Below are 7,047 nucleotides of genomic sequence, written 5' to 3'. Positions count from 1 at the left end.
AAAAAAAAAAAAAAAAGAAAAAGAAAAAATGTACATTTTTTAAACCTGATATTCAACCTCTGGGGGTGTGATGACATGGGCACAGATGCATGCTGGGCAGAGGACAGAGGAAACAGGAAATAGCTGTATTTAGTGGCACTCCGGAGAGCCCTGTGTCATTTGGACCATGTAAGACTGACAGGAGTGATGCACCCCTGAACTTCAAAGCTATTTTCTATCGATTAGCATGCCTACAAACATTTATTTTGAGTCGTCCCTCGAGGTAACAGTGAGGCACTTACAATGGAAGTCAATGGGGCCAATTTCTGGTGGGTTTAAAGTCAGGAAAGTGAAGCTTGTAATTTTATAAAAGCACTTACATTAATTATTCTGTGAAAACTCGTGTATTATTTGAGCTTTAAAGTTGTTTAAATCGTTGTTTTAGGGTTAACACTATGGTGGTCACGTCGTCATGGCAACGAAGTTGTAAAATTGGCTATAACTTTACATGTAAAATGTTAGTAAGCAATTTTATCGCACAAAAATCATATTTACAAACATGATAACATGATAATAATACATCACATAGAAATAGATTTTCCCTTTAAATGAACTAAATGAGATGGGAAATGTATATCCCAGTGAAGCCAGGTTGTTCAGTGCGGTCAGGGATTGTTCTTTCTTGAATATGACACTCAAATGGGGGCGTTCGCTTCAGTGAATCGTGTCATTGGGCCATAAACAGGTGTTGACTGAGATTCAGGCCAGGAAACAAATTAATTAATGATACTTCAAATTGTGCAGCTTGTTGAGGAAAGGTGCGCTGTTACTGTTCTGAGAAATCAGACTTGTGATTTTCGGCTGGCAGATGATAAAATGAGCAAAAATAAACAAATAAATCCCATATACAAACAGAATATCAGAATATCATAGAGACTTGGGGATGGGCCTTTGACTTGTGCCGGTAAGCAACCACCCAGAACACCCTAACAACCATATAGTAACCCTAACAACCATATAGTAACGTGTTTAAGCTCCGGAGAATCAAAAGCTCACAACAATAGACACTACATATGGACTGGAGCCACATAACTTATTTTGACACGATTTGCATTGCATTTAAAACTAGAATGTACATTTCCTGAAGAAAATGTGAGTGGTGCTTGCCATGGCAAAACTCGTCAAATAGCATTTTATAACTGCTGAGATATGTGTTTTTTTACTCGGTTGCTAAGGTACCCCCATCTGGTTGCTAGGCAGTTACCATAGTGATATTTATCAAGTCTCCTTGCTATCCTGAGTAAAATCAGTCAACCCAGAAGTCTCTATGATTTTTTGGTGCAGAGATATGTGATTTGTTACCCGGTTGCTAGGGTACCCCCATCTGGTTGCTAGGCAGTTACCATAGTGATACTTATCAAGTCACCTTGCCATCCTGATTAAAATAAATCAACCCAGAAGTCTCTTCGATTTTCTGGTGCAGAGATATGTGATTTGTTACTCGGTTGCTAGGGTAACCCCATGTGGTTGCTAGGCAGTTACCATAGTGATACTTATCAAGTCTCCTTGCCATCCTGATTAAAATAAATCAACCCAGAAGTCTCTTCGATTTTCTGATGCAGAGATATGTGATTTGTTACTCGGTTGCTAGGGTACCCCCATCTGGTTGCTAGGCAGTTACCATAGTGATACTTATCAAGTCTCCTTGCCATCCTGATTGAAATAAATCAACCCAGAAATCTCTTCGATTTTCTGGTGCAGAGATATGTGATTTGTTACTCGGTTGCTAGGGTAACCCCATGTGGTTGCTAGGCAGTTACCATAGTGATACTTATCAAGTGTCCTTGCCATCCTGATTGAAATAAACCAACCCAGAAGTCTCTACGTTTTTCTGATGCAGAGATATGTGATTTGTTACTCGGTTGCTAGGGTAACCCCATCTGGTTGCTAGGAAGTTACCATAGTGATACTTATCAAGTGTCCTTGCCATCCTGATTGAAATAAATCAACCCAGAAGTCTCTATGATTTTCTGGTGCAGAGATATAGTTATTGCTAAACGGTTGCTAGGGTACTCTGTTTAGCTGCTAGGGAGTGGCTTGGTAGCTGCCAATCATGAATCTCCAAAGGCTGCTTGTCAGTATGAATGATATAAACCAACTCCCATGCCTCTGTGACATTCAGAACGGAAGATATCCCTCTATGGATTTTGGTTGCTAAGGTGCTCGACAATGGTTGCTAGGGAGGGGATAGGAAGTGTTGAGGTGATTCATGATTGGCTGTTTGCTGCCCAGAGTCAAACGAGACCACCCTTGTTAGGCGGTGGGCCGAGTCCGTCTATCTCGTTTAGTTTTTGATTTGATAGTTACCCAGCAGCTGTCTGGCTCATTTTTTTTATTTGTCTGTATGAATAATTCACAAAAAGATTACCGATTGTTTCCAACGCCAATTGTTGCACATTAAAGTATAAAAATAGATTTAATTTCACTAGCTGATCACAAACGTTGGCCGGAGTGAGATCCAATCAACGCTGGTGTTGTTACCTTGTTGAATTGATTTGGCCAATCACGTTATTCGTTGAACCGGCGTCGCGTGACTCGCCTCAGTCTGAAGCCAAATGAGTGTACACAACCCAACCTGGAGAGACTGGTGTGTCTCGGCAAGACAACGTCAAAGTTAAGATTTGTTTTACAATGATTATACACCCCTATATCTTAATGCTTTTCATATAAGTTGTATTTAAGACTGCAAGCTATACTTCGTCGTGAATATATGCGTTGTCGTTGATGAGAACAGTAGCCACGAAAGAATGTTGGTATTGGAGCAGTAAAGCTAGGTCTAACGGTATGTTGCTTAGGCTAATCCAAATCATTCGGTACGTACACAATGAACTAAGAAAAGAGTATTCAAATATGGGATAATTACGGGTAAATATTTAAACGGGAAGACAGTAGGAAATAATTTGACAGGTATGTCAAGGTTGGATTGGTTTATAGCAAGCTACCTAGGCTACAAGTAAGCTAGACTAATTATCAGCTAAAAAGAGTGCAAAGCAAAACAAACATACAACTTTATAGTGGTAGTCATGGAGTTATATAAGCCATTTGTGGTTGATTGTCACAGTTTATACAATGGCACAATTCTGTGCATGGTAGTATAATAAATATTTTATTTAAAGATGGCTGTTTTTGAGCTATTTAACAAAATGATTTGTGGTCAGAACTGCAGTAGTCTTGTCAAGCTCGTTTAAGATGGTTAGCATCTTAATACAAATGTCAAGCTGAAAAATGTGATTTAAAAATATCTAGTAATGTGTGCTTTCTGTGTTTATTTATCTGAATATAATTCAGTTGTTTATCTAACACACAGACACGGACAGGACAACATCATATCTCTCCACACCCAAATGACTACAGAGGTGATCGTTGACAATCATCACATCAACAGCACCATGAATGGAGCAGGTCAAGATCACGGAGTTGCTTAGTATCCACATCACAGATGACCCATCTTGATCTATCGACACCACCAACAGAACCTGGCCAAGAAAGTCCAAAAACCTCTGCACTTCCTCCCACAGTTGAGGAAGGCTCATCTCCCACAAATCCATCCTCTTAACTTTCTATAGGGGAATCATAGAGAGCCTCTTCCTTCCACCCCCACCCTCCAATAACCTAAGGGCAGCTGATTGACTCTTGCACAAATACACTGGTAGTTTACACTATGATGCTGCTACATTGGTTTATTTTTTTATTTTTAAATTTGCTATGAACATTTGACCCCACTTACACACATATTGCACTGCCTTTTGCTACTTGTCATGTCATCCACTTGCACTGAAATACTATATTAATTAGGGATGAGTCACGATTTTCGAATATTCGATTGTATTATAGAATATTGAATAGGATGTGCGGGATGATTGTCTTTAAAAAATCCCCATGTTTTAGTTGTGGTTATAAGTTGCAATCCTAAATTCACATAATATTTTTATACATTTTATAAATATATTCTTAATATTTGTTGTTTTTGTTTCTATGTTTGAGCTTATATATCTCAATATTAATAACAGTCTGGTTAATTTTGAGTCTTGAAATGTAAACTCTCAAGGGTTGGCTTTCTAAATATATGTTGGTTATGTGTATATTCAGAATGACTTCTGAGCAGCAACCTTTTTATTTTGGGGATGTCATGAATGCATCACTTGCCAAAATTGGGGCTGACTAGTAAGGGGTTAAACGTATATAAATGAAACGTTTTATATAAAAATTATACATTTGATACAAACCTTCACTGTTGTTAGCTGCATTTTCTATCTTCTTTACGTGCTCTTCTTATGTGTTCTTTGTTGGTGAAGAGCATGTAGCATTCTCTGTGAAATCCAACATTAGCCGGCACATCTTGGACGTCTTCGAATTTAAGTTAAATGCCAATACGGCTTTTTCAGCTACTGTACTCTCTGTGGTTTGCAGGTTCACCCATAAATTTGTACATTGAACAATCTTTGCCCAACTTGTCTGGGAAAGGGGGTTACAGGGCTTTTTACATTTGAGGCTAAATGGATAAAACACCTCATTTTTACCTCAGTATTACTGAACTACAGAACTAAATTTACATTTTTAATGATTTACAGCAAAATTGTAATTTCAAGAACGCAGCTTCCTGGTCATCTGTGTTCATTATTTACATTGGTTGTCAAGGAAACGGGAGGTTTTCTAGTGTTATGATTAGTACTCCTGCTTATTTGCCGGTTTAAAAAAGTAAGAGATTGTAAGGACATTTTGCGTCAAATGTGCAAACAACAAAGTTGGAAACAATGTCTGTAGTACTTATACGATTTTATTACATGACCTCAGTAAAAAAAGACTTACACAGCTGTGAGGTAAGTATTAAATTCATAATTTCGAGGTCCGGCCCACCGCCTATGTGTTTCTATGACACTTCTATCCGGAGATATCCCTTTGAACTCTTTCATTAGAAGTCTATGGGACTTGTTGCTAAGGTGCTCTAAATGGTTGCTAGGGCGTGGCTTGATAGCTTCACAATGATCCTGAGAGACTGATTGGTCATCTGAGTAAAATGAGCCCGCCCCCTTGTCTCTATGACACTGTGATCCAGAGCTATGTTCAATACAAAATCCCTATGCAATTTCATTTCATGGGCCGTCCTACACCATTGTAAGTCAATGGGGCAACTTTGGGCAGCTCCTGCCCCCCAGGGGTGCAACTTTTACCCCATATTGAGGTATGCTCTTACAGAGCCTGCCAGCCTCTTCAAATGTGGCAAATGACACGTTTCTGCGAAATTCTCGCTTGGAGCTGTGACTCGTCAAAGTTTGTCGCAATGTTAAGTCTATGGGATTTTTTCGGCCGCTTTTTTGCCCCTGGGGCAAATACCGTACCCCCGATCGCTTATAAAAGTCATAGCACACCTCTCCTCAATAGGCCACATAATTTGACGCCTCACTCAGGGGTGTGTGACAAAAGTTGCGGGACAAGTTACGCGCCAAACTTTTGTGTGGAAGAATAATAATTATTGCGAATAACAATAGTGATGCCTTGCCTTTGGCAAGCACCACTAATTATCCAGCGAGTCTCAAATCTCAAAGCCCATTTGATTCAGCAGACACTCTGTCCCATACATGGACAAAATATTCAGCCCTCTTGCAGCAGTAATTTAAGTAAAGGTAATTTATTACAGTCAAATCCAAGGGCATTTATCTTGGCAATCACAATAATGAACATAAATAGTATAACCTGTTCAATAGTTTGAGATACATGGCTCTGAGCTCTCTCTCTCCCTCTCTCTCTCTCTCTCCCCCTCTCTCTCTCGCCCTCTCTCTCACTCGCTCTCTCTCTCTCTCTCCCTCTCTCTCTCGCCCTCTCTCCCTCTCTCTGTCTCCCTCTCTCTCGCCCTCTCTCTCTCTCTCGCCCTCTCTCCTTCTCTCTGTCTCCCTCTCTCTCGCCCTCTCTCTCCCTCTCTCTCTCTCTCTCTCGCCTCTCTCTCTCTCTCTCTCTCTCTCTCTCTCTCTCTCCTCTCTCTCTCGCCCTCTCTCCCTCTCTCTGTCTCCCTCTCTCTCGCCCTCTCTCTCTCTCCCTCTCTGTCTCCTTCTCTCTCTCTTTCTCTCTCTCCCTCTCTCTCTCGCCCTCTCTCTCTCCCTCCCTCTCTCTCTCTCTTTCTTTGAACATTTGAAACTTTTTCAAAATTTTTCAAAACTTTTATTTCTTTTAACTATGACTATGCTCTTGAAAATGTCACGAATCAAAGCCATTTGTCATAGAGCGTTTTTCAGACTGTATGTATGATGCTTTGTGGAGCATTACTGGTATCATTTAGTACTTTTCATCGATCTGCAGGACTGTTTCTGTGCTGTATTTAATGCATTGATTTATTTCTTGCTGTAAATGATGTCAGGCAAAAAGTTCACTTGTAGTTTTATACTTATTCATAACATAAAAGCAAACATATGAATGCTTTAAAGGGGTCAAATCAAGAGGAAAATGTCATTTACATCATGACTTGCAAAGGAATCAGATCAGTCGGTGTGCATTTTAGTCTGATTTTAACATCTGACACAATACAGTGAAGATCGTTTTACTTACAAGCGTTAAAGGTACAGTAGCAAAAAAAAAAAGCCTACTTAAAGAGATAGTGCAACCAAAAATTAACATTCTCACATCATTTACTCACCTTACAGATGCGTATTACTTTCTTTCTTCCTCTGAAGATTTTTAAGAATATATTTGCTCTGTTGGTCCATACAATGCAAGTGAATGGTGACCAGGGCCAAAAGGCAGTATAAAAGTAACCCATAAGACTCCAGTTAAATCCATGTCTTCTGAAGTGACTAGGTGTGTGTGAGAAACAGATCTACATTATGGATTACTTTTAATGCTGCCTTTATGTCATTTTTGGACCTTCTGAATTCTGGCCACCATTCACTTGCATTGTATGGACCTACAGAGCTGAGATATTCTTCAAAACTCGATTTGTGTTCTGCAGATATATTTTCATACACAATGGGATGGCATGAACTAAACCTTTAACTCTTTGTCATGAAAACTACATTG

The sequence above is a fragment of the Xyrauchen texanus genome, chromosome 23, assembly GCF_025860055.1.
Source record: "Xyrauchen texanus isolate HMW12.3.18 chromosome 23, RBS_HiC_50CHRs, whole genome shotgun sequence".
Taxonomy (NCBI): Eukaryota; Metazoa; Chordata; class Actinopteri; order Cypriniformes; family Catostomidae; genus Xyrauchen; species Xyrauchen texanus.
Note: the sequence above shows the minus strand (reverse complement) of the source record.